Genomic DNA, 15,106 nt, shown 5'->3' with positions numbered 1-15,106 from the left:
CAAGGTCCACGAGGCATTATCTGTGACATATGATCCTCGGAGTACAGTAAATGCCAAGGATCAAATAATTGATCTTTCATTACGAGACTCATCTTCAGGGACTTTGGAAGGAGGAAATTGCCGACTGCACATGACAGGGATTTCAAAAGCTGCGCACGCTATGACATGGTGGTCCCAGTGTGTATCCTTCCCAACTATTTTGAAACGTATTGAAGTGTATCCGTATTCCCCCCACCTCCTCCTCGTGCTCTACGGACGTCCCAGTCTCCTCATTCCTGGCAGCTTGTTGTTTTTGGCTTTCAGAGAATAATTTCCTGAAGGTCCAGCCTCAACAGACCGTCAATTTAGCTTACTGTGCACATTTCGAGAATGGCATTCAGATGTGCCTCTTTCCAGCATGTGGCAGCTAAACAGTAAAATAAATGAATTGTAACAACCTTCTTAATCTTACGGAACAGTTTAATTCTCATAGATTATTCTCAGTTTCTTATAACAGCAGTAATAAAATGCTTAAAACCAGCACATCTGCGTTTAAGACACTTTCATGTGGCTGAAAATAGTTTCCTTGAAACTTTTGAATGGGTTTCAGCAGAAACTGTATACAAAGCAGTTATAGAGAGCTAAGGTTCTCCAGCCAAACCAACATTGTGACTACTTTATTAACACACAAGAACCGTATTTTAGCAGTGTGATTATATGTATGTATAGTATATATGCGTGTAAGAAAGCTGTCCTTGCCTCCTGTATTCAATATAAAAAATAGTTGGTAGAATTGAACGGTGTTATCTGTTTCGATAGCCTCACTCTGAACGCTCGGTTGGTAACCAGCTGCAGCTGTCGCTGCTCCACACTGTGTGGTCGGCAGCCTAATCACTGAGCCTTCAGCCTCTCAGAAAGGCTGTGGTAAGCCCAGTCTTTAATCACTAACTGCTAGATTTGCACACACAAATGCAGTTACTGACACACTCATGTGTCTTACTATTCTTGTGAGGACTTTTAAGTGATGACACCTTTCTAATGTCTGCATTCTCACTTTTACCACATATCAACACAAAGCACTAAATGCCAACCTCACCAGCCTCACCCATGTGCTGATCAACTGCTGAAATTACATTTCTATTAATACCATTACACTTGTCAACGCTGCACCAAATCTTAGATTTAATGATGCATTCACAAACGGCAGCACAGTGCCAAGAACATATTTCCTGGTTTAAAGTCTAACTTCAGCCTCAGAGCTTTATCTTCTGGATCTCCTTGTTATTGATTATCTAATGCTTGAATCATCAGGTGTAGGATTTTGGGATAGATAGCCATCATAAAATAGAGAGTGTTGGTAATCATAACGATAATCAACCAAAGATAAACTACTTCACAAAAATATAATCTTGAACTTGTTTGACTGGTATCTTAATGAACAACCTTGGTAACCTTATTTAAAAAAGACCAGGAACAACACAGTGTTAACAGAAACAACATGCAAAACTAGAAAAGCAGGTCTTCAACATTGTAGATGAGATAATTGCGGGAAAGGACCGAAATGAACCAAACCAGTATGGTTAATAGTTTTATATAGTAAAACAGAATTAAATTGATAATGCTTCTCACATGGATAGAAGTTCAAGACCACGCACACACAAACATGATTAAGAGTCCCCCTTGGAGTAGAGAGCAACAGCTGTATAATCCCCATCACCTGTTGATTTCATGTAACGGCAAAAGTAGCTCTGATCAACAATGGTCTGGCAACTCGATACACAGCTCAAAGCGTACGAAAAGAAACACTCCACTCAATCAACTGCCCTATCATTAAGACTGGGATGCCGCAGTGGCAGCTGGAATCACATTTGCTATCTATATGAGCCCCTGAGACACCCCGCTCGCTATTTCGGAAAAGCCACAGCAACTGTCATTGGCACAATCTTTGGTTATTGAAATGTGGCAGTCCCTCTTAGTATTCCCTCAAGACACTTCACATGCTGAGGCAGTTAATGGATAGCAGAGCCACTGGCAGTGCTGTTTAAGGCAAGATAAACCTCTCAGCTTCCTTCTTGGGTTATTAAATGGGGGAAAAAAGCAACTTGCCTGATTCATTCAGCCAGTCACGTCTGGATGAGTATTAGCTGACTTTTGTTTGTCTTTAGGGAGTTACTGTAACTGCTAGAAAGACAAACGGATGACCTCATGCAGAGGTTGCAACATTATCCTTTGCTAAACACCTACAATGACAGATGAGAACACCATTCGGCTTGGCATTGAACTCAAGTTTAATGAAAACATGATCTCAGTTGCAGCTAACTTTCTGCTAACTAGGGCAGTTCAATATCACTCTATTCTCAGAAGGTTTTTGGAAGGATGTGTGCTGCTTCTTGTCATTCAATTCTATCTGGAAAAAGTTTTTCCAACAATAATCAACTGTTTGTAAAAGTAGCATCTGTGCCACTGTACAGTTTCTACGATGTGTGTGAGGCCACTTTTGCCTGGAAAATGGCATACAGCAGAGTGTCACTGAGGCATCCTCGCACCGACATGCTTCTCAGCTGTCTGTCATCACCAGGTCAGTGGAACTCGGCTGCATCCAAGAGGGAACTCATCAGCTGAAGGTCCTCTCTATTTTGGTCAGATGGAAACAGCCTGGCAAATGATAAGTTATAGTTCTATATTTCAAAAATGTGTACAGTTGTCCTTAAAGTCTCTGCATAAAGCTGCAGCTATAGTTGGTGTTTAATGTTGTCAATTATACGTTGATTATTATTAATCATTAATTGAGGAATGTAAGTTGCTTGCACACATTAAAATTGTCTTCACTGAAGAAACTGCACAAATGTGAGCTCCACCTCTGTCAGTGATAGCAACAATTTCAAGCCACAAGCACATAGCAAGTTGATTAAATCAGTAGTATATCCTCGCAAAGAAAGTGGCACACAGTCAAAAGTCAAAGCAAAACTAAAAGTGTTGTAGTGCCACTAGTTGTGCCAGCATACTTAGACATGGACACACCTTTTCATTGTCTGTGTGTACTTTTGTGCAGCTGGTATTTGTTAAAGAGGATCAACCAGGATCCTGCAGCCCAACAGGAAATTGCATGATAATGTTTTCAAACTTTTCCGCATCACTGGACCCCAAAAATAGACTCACATTGCACCACAAACCCCGTTTAGATAAGCATCTACAGCAAACTAGTGTCTAAGAGACAATTCTTGTTGCTATATATGACTTGTTGGGCTTGGTTCTAGATGTAGCTGTTTACGGTAGGTGGAGGGACAACTTAGAGAAACCTGCAATCACAACAGCCATCCTGTCATCGGGCTAACCACACAGTTATAAAAACAGTTCTAGAGCTGGTCAAATTAAACAATTCTTCTATTGAGGTCCCCGTTGAATCCTCCGGTGGGCCGAGGAAGCACTTTGGAAGTCATTGACGCATTAAACAATGTTCAAGATATTAATATTGACTAACAGCATAATGATATTAAGGCTGTGACTGCTGAGTTTCCAGCAAATGATTCAACCCTCACTTCACAGATATTTTCACTACACTCTTCAAATGACATCACCTCACGCCGACTGACAGCATATCAAAGCCAGTGGGTCATGTCCTGTGTGGGAAGGACAGTGCATCCTGGAGTTTCCTGAAGTGCATAAATCAATTAGGAAAATCACAAATCTATCAGGAGGACACACTAAACACCACATCCTCAGATCATTCAGAGCACTGGCTCCCCCTGAAGATAAAGGACTATATGGTCCAACAACCTACTGACCAAATGTTGATGCCTTTCCAGACGAAGCTTGGCAGCAAATAATATTTCAAGCTGTGACTTTTTGGCATGGATGATCCTTGTGCTGCTCAACTTTAAACGACTGTAAGCCTCGTTTTTCCACGTTGCTGCCATTTACAATATATTATTTTCTGTAGCCTACATTTATTTCCACTTTTCGACCAAATTATTCCCCGATACATAGAGAGAAAAATAACAAATAAACTCCTTACCGGTCGGCGTTGTCCGTCTACGTTGTGGCGTCACATTCAGGCAGCACGGTGTAGTGTTGCAGAAATGAGTTAAAGACAATTTCTCCCTGGTCTCCTGTGTGTCAGCGCAGTTCAGCTTATGTCGGTGTTGGTGTGTGTGTGTGTGTGTGAGTGTGTGTGCCGGCTGGAGTCTGCGGGGTTCGGAGAAAGGGGGTGTGACCGCTCAGTGCGGCTCAGAGGTTCATGTTTCCTTCCGCCTTCACCTCCGCTACCTCGCAGAGGAGTTCAGCAAAACGTGTGTTAATAGCTCCACTGCCATATAATTACACCATTCTGCCATGGAAGCCCAATAATCCCTGACCAACACTCACTGTAGTAACCGGGGTCCTAAAGGGAGCAGCTACTGGGCAGAGCTACTGTGTCTTTGTTACACAATGGTGTAAAATGACATTTATTATAGTCGTATTGTGAAATTATTATATTTCCATTTCCAATATTAATAGGATGCCATTTCCTTATTCCTTTTGGCTTGTCACCAGCTAGCCTATTCGTGGACCGCACATTTACTCCTAAAGTCCAGTTTTTATTTGTGCTGTTTGTATTTTCATCTGCCACTTAAACACTCAGCAGCCACTTTATTAGGTACTCCTGTACAATGTAATGCAATCCAACATCTATCTTTACAAAGCTCATAATGTTCAATTTTGGTTACATTGTTGGAAATGTTTAACTTCAATCATGTGTTTATTATTGAGGTCATAGTTAAAGGTGGCGTTGCACTGGACTACATTATACTGACGTGTTTCTCCTTCGCATTTACATACATGAAGGGGGGCAGATTATTAGAAACACTTCCCAACATAATGCAGTCCAGTATAATGCCATCACTAATTATAGCCTCAATGTTAAAAAGCATAATTTAAGTGGCATCAAAAATAAGGCCTTTTAATGTCAGTTATATTGGAATCCATTATCCATGTATCTGATATAGTTGCTAGATACTTGCAGATAAATTAGACAGCTCAATATCCACTTTTGTGCTTTTTCCAGATCTTTCAACTGCATGTCACAGTCGGCAGATAAAGATTCTGCATGCAAAACATAGACAATGTTCATATCACTCCATGCTTGTACTGAGGCCAAAAAACTTTAACTGTTAATCCATTCAACCAGCTGTTTTAACGGACAGGGTATAATCAAAATATTGCTCACATCGGGCTTAACAAATACTATTCATTATGAAATTGAGCTGTGGGAAATCCCTTTTTGAATATGTCTACCACAGTTTCATCAAAACAAATAAAAGTAAGGCTGACTGGCAACGGCGACAAAACGTTTAATAGATTGCAGTTGTACTCATGACTAAGTCAGCAGGAAACACTGGATCCATTCAACTCTCTGAACACTTGTGAGTTACAGATCATCTGTGCCACATTTAAAATAAGTTTTTATGATTCATTGATTTTTTTTTTCTTCTTTATTCCTCTACTTGGACATGAACTTCATGAGTGGTTTAAATGTGAAATTGCTTTTTGCAGCTATACCTACATGTCTTTCTTAAATCTTCTGTTGTATCATTCTGTAGGCTGATGTGAGGAATTGAAGTGATGGCTGCTGGATAAATAGCTTGGGGTAGGGTTTACTTTGTTGGCCACTGGGGGTTATATGACTCAGTAAAGACACTTTTCTTAGCAGCACATCTAACAAATTTGTGTAATTTCCTACTATTTTTTTTATGTTCTCTTCAGTTTGTTTATTTTCCTCAAAGTTACGTGTTAGCCTACTACTGATATTTACCATGTTACATGCTATGTTTTCTTGCCTCATAACTTTAAAAGGGAATTTTAAGTCTAATCCCTTTTGAATTCCAGTCTTATGGTAACATGTATGGGTGGTTTATGAATATGTGGGGTTGATACAATCATCAGATATAGTATCAACTGTCAACTACTGCTGATATGATGTTTGCTGTTTGACCTCATCTGCATAAATGCAATATGCAATATAGTTTCATTACTTTTGCATATATTCATTTAATTGTTCAACAATGCCGTGTTTGTATTAAACTACTTCACACTGGTGTCTTCAGTCCTTAAAAAGCTGCTATGCCACTAACGTAATTTCACTGGTATGAGTTTCAGTGGAGGGTTTGAGTGGGTCACGATCTGTATCATCCTGCCAAGAATAGATTTCTGGGAAAAATGCAAAATCTTTGTAATAGTTTGGCATGAAAATTTAGAGATAATACTGTTATGATTGGATTACTTACTGTATAGCAAATCATGTGCTATTCTATGATATGTCTCTTTAATAATATTCCACAAATTGTACTTACATGTTACCAGAGTTAAGAGGAGAAGCTTAATGAGACTGTTTTTGTAAAAGTCAGGAAGGGTATGTGTCAGTGTGCATAGGATCTCTTATCGTCTGGTTTTCTTGGCTTGTTTTCAATATCAATATGTTCTACATTCATAAGAGTCCAGAGTTCATGTGGCTGCTGTTTTTCCCCTGGAATGTGCTTATAAAAATAACTATCAATGTTATCATGTCTGCAGTACACACACAGTAGCCAACAAAAGTGTCTACCTAGGGAACAAAATTGTTGCTAATCCTCCTGATAACATAAATAAAATATCATGACATTACATTATGTCTATATGCATGCACAAACCTAACATGGATAATATAATTTTAACAATATTGCTATCATCTATAATTTCCCCCTAGTCATAGCCTACTCTCTGTCTACAAAAACAACATACTTTGGGATTTCTGGACTTAAAGTGAAGACATCCTCTTGCATTTGGACCTTTGATCTGTTAATAATCGCCATGAATCTTAATGTAGACCAGAAAACATTTACAAGGTGATAATATTCTTAAAAGCTGCAATAACAAAGACTTCTAAGCTAAGATTTACAGAAGCTTAATTTGTAACTTTTGTGGCATTACAATTGTTCGTACAATTGTTGGTCTGCGTGGGGGTGGGTGCCCTTTTCATATGAGAAATAGAATCTTTTTCCTCCTCACACTGCCTCTTTATATGGTTGGAGAAGGAAATGAAGATGTGGTATATGATATACGCTGTTTATGCTTTTTGAGCGCTGTGAAGCTACGTCCGCCAACTGAATATGACCTTATTGCAACAGTTTGGTTAGGGTTAGTTTTTTCTCATTTCATTCATTTACTACTTTTCACATAGCTATTGTAGTCAGGGGCATTATGTCCACTGTGCTCCTCTTTTTTAGGTACTATAATGTTTTACTTTACCCTCATATATGATTACTTTTCTATTCATCAAATAGAATATACATCACTTACTGTACATTGGCCAACTGATCCAGTAGCACAAACTGAATACTGCTCTTTTACTGTCTAGCATGTAGATGTCAAGGAGATATATCTCTTTATCATACATCTCCCTGACTGTCCAGGCATAATGTGTTGTTGCAAACTACAGCAGTGTATATTTGCATTGGAAATGTGTGCACATGCTACTGATACACCCTGGAAGTGTCTCTGAAGCGCTCATTTGATAATTAATAATATGACTACCAGGAAATTGACACAGTAGACTACAAAAGTCAGCTAATGTTGAAAGTGAAGATCAGAAGTGGTTGCAAAATAGATTAGGCAGGAAGTGGTGTGTTTTTTTCTATGTTGTAGTTAAGAGTCTCTCACAGACCCCAGTACTTTACTCCCCAGAAAACTAGTGCCAGCAAGTAAACAAACAAACTGCCAGTAACAAACTTACTTTAAAAAAGTCATGAAGCTAAAATCCAATAACCAAGCAATATGCTACAGCAAACGAGACAAAGCAGTTTGTCTGGGGTTTTTTATTCAAAACAATCCTTTTCAATAAAACATAAAGTACACATTGATCAGTTTATCACCTTGGTGAGGCATAAATGACATCTAGTTAGACCTAAACCTCTGTGTGTCAGCCTTTTTTTAAAGAGATTAAAATTAATACATCCTTTCACATTTTCTTACAGCCAATTAAAGCTGTTCTTTAATTGGTTAGTTTTATAAGTTTTATAATTTCATGCCATGTGCAGTATTGAATGGTACTGTATATATTTCTGCAACTGTAGAACTATGCACATGCATTTATGGTAATAAGTATCAAGCAGTACTACTGGAAATCCAAAAGTAGGAAATATCGAATACCAAAATGTTTGTGACGTTTCAGCCATGCTAGCGTCGTGTCTCTGTGGATGGCAATGCCCTGCAGTCAGTCTGTCCACACTTGAACCTCAACTATTGGGTGGATTGCCATGAAATTTGGTGCAGACTTTCAGGGTCCCCAGAGGATGAATCCTAACGACTTTGGTGATTCCCGGACTTTTTCTCCAGCACCATCATGAGGTTGACATTAGTAGTTTTGAGTCAAATGTCTCAACAACTATTGGAAGGATTGCCATGAAATTTGGCAAAGACAAACCCAGATATCAACTTTGTCTAAAAAATTTGAATTTGTCCCATATTTATTTATGTGCTAATACCTTCAAAACTAATAACATTCCCATCAGCCTCAGATGTACTTTGTGTTAAGTGCTAATTAGCATAGCAAAATGTCAGCATGCTAACACGCTAAACTAAGATGGTAAACATTATACCTGCTAAACATCAGCATCTTAGTGTTGTCATTGTGAGCATGTTAGCATTGAGACATTCGCATTTAGCTCAAACCCCCTGTGTCGAAGTACACCCTCGCGGAGCTGCTAGCATGGCAGTAGTCTCTTTTATTTTATTATTCTTTATCTTTTATTTTATGGGAATAATAATTCCTCAGCATACTGTATATGTGCTACAATTGTCCAATTTTCAACCATTTCCAAATTGGATTAATTCCACTAATGTTGAAAAGCTACAAGCTTATCTCAGTTCACTTATTCTTTCTAATTGCGTGACAGTTACTTTGCCATAAGCAGAATACAAGATTTTCAAAAACTATTGCCTGCTGGTTTATAACCTTGACTCTTTCTTTGCTGAAAGTCAGTCCTGGGATGGCCCTGCTTTAGCACCTACAGTTTTCCCTGTGGCCCCTTCACATCCATCTCTCTCGCCTGTTAGCTCTGCATCATATCACCACTGTCCAGACACCAGGCAGGTTATTTTGGGCAATCCCTCTGACACCACTTTCTCCCTCTGTGCCGGGATAAAAGAGTTCATACTCCCCCTACTTTATATCCTTCCCACCTGTTGGAGCTGTCCATCTCCTTGCTGTCATGCCTGAACACACAGAGCTTCAACATTACTTCTAATTACTGCACCTAAAATCCCCCAGGGGTGATGGACTGTGGAGGATCTTGAGCCACATGTTAAAGCTGCCTTTACAGAGACTGTTGCACGTAAGAATTGACTTGATTTCACAGGATGTTTAGCTGTATTTGAACTTTTTTGAATATATTAACCAAATTAACTCTTCAAATATTCATATTATATTGTATAGAGATGTATTTTTGTAAATATTCTAAACCTCAGAAGTAGTTTTAGTTGAACAAAGACATATTGCCAGAAACAAACAACTGGTTGTTAGGCTATTCCTTGCCAGCCCTTTTGCATAACATTACTTTGATATAGTACATCTGGTTGTGGTTACCTCTTGTTAAGAGCCAAACTCTTCTTAATAATGCTGTTGCTGACTGAATCATTGTGTAATTCATCTTTAGTGGCACTGTGGTAGCAATTTCAGGAATTAATTATTTCAAAATAAAGCTTTGATTGTTCTGAAGACAAAAAACCCTTTTTGTCTTTCACAATAGCCATATTCAAATCATCAAATCCTTTCCAGTCCATGTTGATAAAACATCACATCTTGTGAAAGCACATGGCTAGATTCAGTATGACTCAACAGAAAGAGTCTGTGTCAAATCACATAATGGTTCCAAGTTCAGTGTCAACTCACTTTGTACGATCTACAACACTGGCACATCCTCCTTGATCCACCTACAAAGCCCTGATATTTAATCTCTGGTCGTTTTTACAGCTTTTCCACGGTCCACTGAGGTCCAAAGGTCAACTTTAAAAGAAAAAGAAAAACACCTGCTTTGAATTTGATGATTTGAGGAAATAACACTTAGCAGTCTGGCAATCAAAAGCCAATTGCATAGATATTCAGATCCTCTGCTTAAGTAAAAGTACCAGTTCAACAATGTAAAAATGCTCTGTCACAAGTAAAAGTCCTGCATTCAAAATCCTACTTAGTAAAGTAAAAGTACAGAAATGTTATTAACAAAAAGGACTCGTTCTTCAGATGAATGGGCCCTGTGAGAGATATATTGTTATATATTACATCTTTAGATTGATGACTCTGCTGGTTGAAGTGGGGCTAATGATGACTACTTTAATATACTGTTACTGTTAGGTAGTTTGATCTATATCAATGCATTATATTTGTACGTTCATTCATATGTTTTTTTTATGTAAAATCTTAATTTGAAATGTTACTCGTAACTATACAGTAGCTGTCACCATAATGAAGTGGAGTAAAAAGTATAAATCTGCCTCTGAAATGTAGAGAAGTAGAAGTACAAAGGAGCATAAAATGGTACAATACTAACACTTGTGTAAATGTACTTGTACATTGTTTTTAGACAAAGCAGATCTTCCATTGGCAACCTGTTGAATATAATAAGGTGATACACAGGAAAATCAGTTCATGGAATATAAGGTTGCTTTTCAACAGCTGTAAATCCTTCAACACTTGTATTGCTGTCAAATACAGCTAGTGTTTACGATCGTTATATTTTGGGGTTTAATGTCCAGTTAATTTTGGTACATCCATTCAGATCCAGCTTTCCCACCCTATAAATGATCACATTTGGCCAGAAAGTGAAAAGACACTCGCTATGCCTCCACCATCTTCACTGTCCTTTACCGTCACCACAAACGTCAGGTTATCTGACACCTCTCCAACACAAGATGGGATGTCTTTGTTGTCAACACAGCTGACCCAACTGAGAAAATGAACATGTAAGCAAGACAGCTGCCCGTGGCTCCAGAGGGTTCCATGACCCCTTTCCAGAGCCTATCACCTTCCATTATCACCTTCTAGATGTTTCTGTGGGATTTGAATCCCACCCTTACCCATCAGACCCCGTGTCAGCAATAGGCGAGAAAGGTGGGAACCCAAGATGGAGCTGCTTTTTCAGGGGATTTAATAGAAGCGCTGATTACGAGCAAGTCCCAGATGTGATTAGTAGACAAGTAAAGGAAGCCAAAAAGTCATAAAGATGGTGCACAGCTTTATAAGTGCGCAGTTGTTTGAAACCAAATAGCAAGGACATTTTGTTACATTCCCTGTGACCAACATATCTTTAAAAAATAAAATGTCCAGATTGGCATAACATTGGCTGTGCTTATGGACTCATTCATGCTACTAAGAGGAAGACTAATCTGATTTAACAACTGTCATCTGGCTACAGGATAATGTTGACTGTGAAAGTAATGGCTAATTATTTGTTCTTTGGGGAGTGCTTTCTTTGTATCAGACTTGCAATGGTAGTTACTTAACATCCCTCCTGTTCTGATAAACTATAGTTTAAACTTTAAAAGTTGCTACTGGAAGCAAGCAGCAATGAGCCCAATTAAAACTTTTTCTGTTTCTTATATTGTTTACTTTATTATTGAGCTTTATTGGACACTCTGAAGTGATTTGAGTGTGGCATGGCTCCTATACTGCAAGTCATTAGCCAAACATGCACATCAAGTTCAGCCACCTCATATATTACCTTGTTTTTCTCTCACTTGGGTTCATGTTCTCCAGTCAAGCCTCAAAATGTATTTATTTATAATATTTATTTAACATAACAAATTAGAATGGAGACCTTTTTGTATTTTAGAATTCACTTTATTTCATTTATCTGTAATGTAATGCAGGTCTTAACCATGTCATCACTCATTGACAGATTGATTCACCACAGTGTAAAATGATGTCACTAGATGGTACTAAAAATGACACTTATTCATATACTGTACAATTTGAGATGTAGAAGGAGAATAACACATCCTGTGGGCTTTGTTACTGCTGAAATACAGTAACAGTTAATGTTATTAACCTAGATGGAAAACTAAGTCGCATAGGCAATTAGGCTTCTGTTTTATATTATGAGATCACGATCAAGCTACTAGATCTCAAATAAACACCAGAACATGAAAAAGTATGTTTTGGAACAAAGAGGCCATTGTGTTTCAAAGATACCACTTGCATTGAAAGCACATGTCAGGCACAGAATCCAAAGGAAAAAAATAAGTTTTTCAAAACTGCAGCTACTCTCGCTGGGATTTATTTATTTATTTTGCATATGTATTTTTTTCTCCAGGCTTTAGTACATTCTGTATGTAACTTAAGTATCATGAGTGGCATCATTATGAATTATTAGACATTAGGCAATTACCATATCAACCAGAGATGAGCTGGAAAGAAGTTGGGATTTGTTCAACGTTCCTGTTGCGAGTTTTTTTCCCAGCTACCCATCACGGAAATATTGAAACCCACAATTTTTGAAACATATCGCAATTTCTGTTCCAGTAACTTAAAATTCAGCATAGGGGATCTCTTTGTTTCAAGAGATAGCTGCTTTGGTTTCTGGAACAGAACCCCTTCTGGCCTTGGATCAGATCCAACACTGTCTCCTCCCTAGATTCCTACTGTCTCAATACAGAATAGAAAATACCTAAAGGCGAATAGACAGCCCACACCCCTTTCTCTAGTGATCAGTATCCCCAGCAGGGACTCTTCTTTCAACTAAGTTTGGTTCTTAAAGCCCCTACTTAGAGTCCATGCCAGCAGGCTAGACCTAAATAGACTACCCATATGATGCAGCACAGCAGTCTCATAAAAGAGGAACTTTCCCTGTGCATGTTGCTCACACACGCAGTCCAGCAGCTGGGTCAGTTGGAGTTACAGCTAAGAGTGGTTTGCGTCAGTTGGGGGATTGTTGGTGGGGGGCTCAAGGTTTCCATGTATGAGGTTTTGATGAATCAGTACCTGGGGGATGTGGAAAATGTTGTACTTAAAGTGTAAGCCAAATTCATGACCGATATGAACTGCCAAGCAGTGTTAGAGCAAGTGGAGTGACTGCGGTGGCGCAATTTTTCTATCTAATGCAATCAGATTTATGATTGCTTCATTTGTAACTGAACTCAGCAGGAGGGGACAGCAGGTGGTGAGGCCGTACAAACAGCCAATGATGGCTAATAAATGTCTAGAAAGTGGACTAAATTGAGGTCTAAGGCCACACGACACCTCTTGTGGCATCTCCCCAAATGCTTCCCAAACTAAGGAACTGGATCCCATTTGTCGATTGCCCTCTGCTGCTTTACAGCTTCTCAGGTTTGATATTCTATCAGCCTACTGAGGGATAGCGCAGTGAGCCTGGCTGTCTGGGATCGAGGTGCTTATTATGCTCTAGGTGTAGGTGACTATGGCAACACGTTGGCAAGTTTGAGAACATTTTGCCACAGAGATACTATAAAGCAGATGTTGTGGTGTGATTCAGCCCTTGTAGCAGCTGACACATGAAATTTCCATCTGCGCTGCGCTGACAAAAGACATTCAGCAGTGCATCACACTTTAACTGTTAGTCCCAGATGATCTTGATTAAACATAGATATAAGTGAACAGATCAGAAGTGTCCTCTAATAAGTGGTAAATGGTGTCTGCATCAGCCTTATCATTCAGTTACTTCTTTTACCTAGCAAGATACAAGGCAAAGATCTGTGAATTAAAACAACTTGAGCTATGAGTTTGTTAGTTGGCAAGGTAACAGATCTTATTTAAGTGTACAGTGTGCATGCCGCCCTCTACACCACATGTATTTATTTGTGTATGTGAAATGCACATGGGAGTTCATGGTGCATAAGGAAAAACACTGTAGCTTCCATCACAGCTGCACTGTTTTAAACCCAAAGGAGGCCTCCCCAAGGGCAGCTAAGTGCCCAGAGGATGGTCTTTACGATAGAGAGCAGCTGAGGCTGCCACTCTCCACCGAACCATCCGGGGCTTGGCTCAGTCCCGTGGAGGGCAGTTTGTGATCTGCTACATCAATAAAAAACATTACAAGTTCACCTCTCAACAGGGTTGTTCCAGTCAACAGGGCTGTTTGTGCATGAAGTGAGAGGACCTGCTTTCACACCCACTTCCTTTTACAAAGATGCTAACACAGGTGCACTCTCCTGCTGTGTACCTTCTATCTGGGCTCTTCCATAGATAAAATTAGTGCCTGTGAAAATCCACCCAACCTTTGGTGCCCCATCTTCCTGAGCTGTCACTCACTATTACAGGCTGTCATCGGTTTCACTTACAGTTAGCGTTCCAATGGATCACTGGTAACCTGAGAAGATAATCAGGAGACAGGCAGCTGAGAAAGAGGCTACATATTCCATCATAAAACGTGTATATGGCATCCTGACACCCGAGAGGCTGCTCAGCTTTTTCCCTTTACCTTATTTTCCCCCGTGGTGGCCTGGGAGTAGCAGCATGTTTAATATACTTCTGCTACAAAAGCACATGCATATAATAAAACTATGGGTGGCAATGAAAGTTTAAGCAGGGGCTTATGCAATCATAGGGTTCAAATAAAGTTCAAATAAGCATATCCTTAGCATATCATATCAATTCAGCATGGTGGTGTATTTTCACTTAAGGGCATTTCTAGCACTAGGAATATTGTTTTTACAACTGTGAAATATATATGGGGTAGTTGACATCATATAAATTATATTTATTTGTTGATCTTTTCCTGCTGGCATTTATGGGGCTACATTTTTTGAAGGTCATCTAAAGAGCTGTAATTTAATCATAGCAATGAATGGATGGCATATTTTATGTCTTAGAGGTAGAGGCTCAGGACCTAACGCCAGACCCTTGAGGTCACTTTTGGAACTGAGTAACATAGTGAGTTGGGACAACACAGTTCAAATTCAGAGAGCTGAATCCCACCTTACTCAGACTACTGCCCTCCACATGTCCAGAGATAAACACACCGAAAAGCCCACACAGACTTATTCTATGAAAAATACATTTTCACTTGAAGAAATATACTACAAAATGTGAAAATGGTTATATTATCAAAGACTGTTTCATTTGATGAGATTGTTAATGGCATTTATGTGTAAAAGCTTTAGG

The sequence above is a fragment of the Enoplosus armatus genome, chromosome 9 (genome assembly GCF_043641665.1).
Source record: "Enoplosus armatus isolate fEnoArm2 chromosome 9, fEnoArm2.hap1, whole genome shotgun sequence".
In the NCBI taxonomy this organism is placed as follows: domain Eukaryota; kingdom Metazoa; phylum Chordata; class Actinopteri; order Centrarchiformes; family Enoplosidae; genus Enoplosus; species Enoplosus armatus.
The sequence above is the reverse complement of the archived record's forward strand: the minus strand, read 5'-3'. Positions refer to the sequence as shown.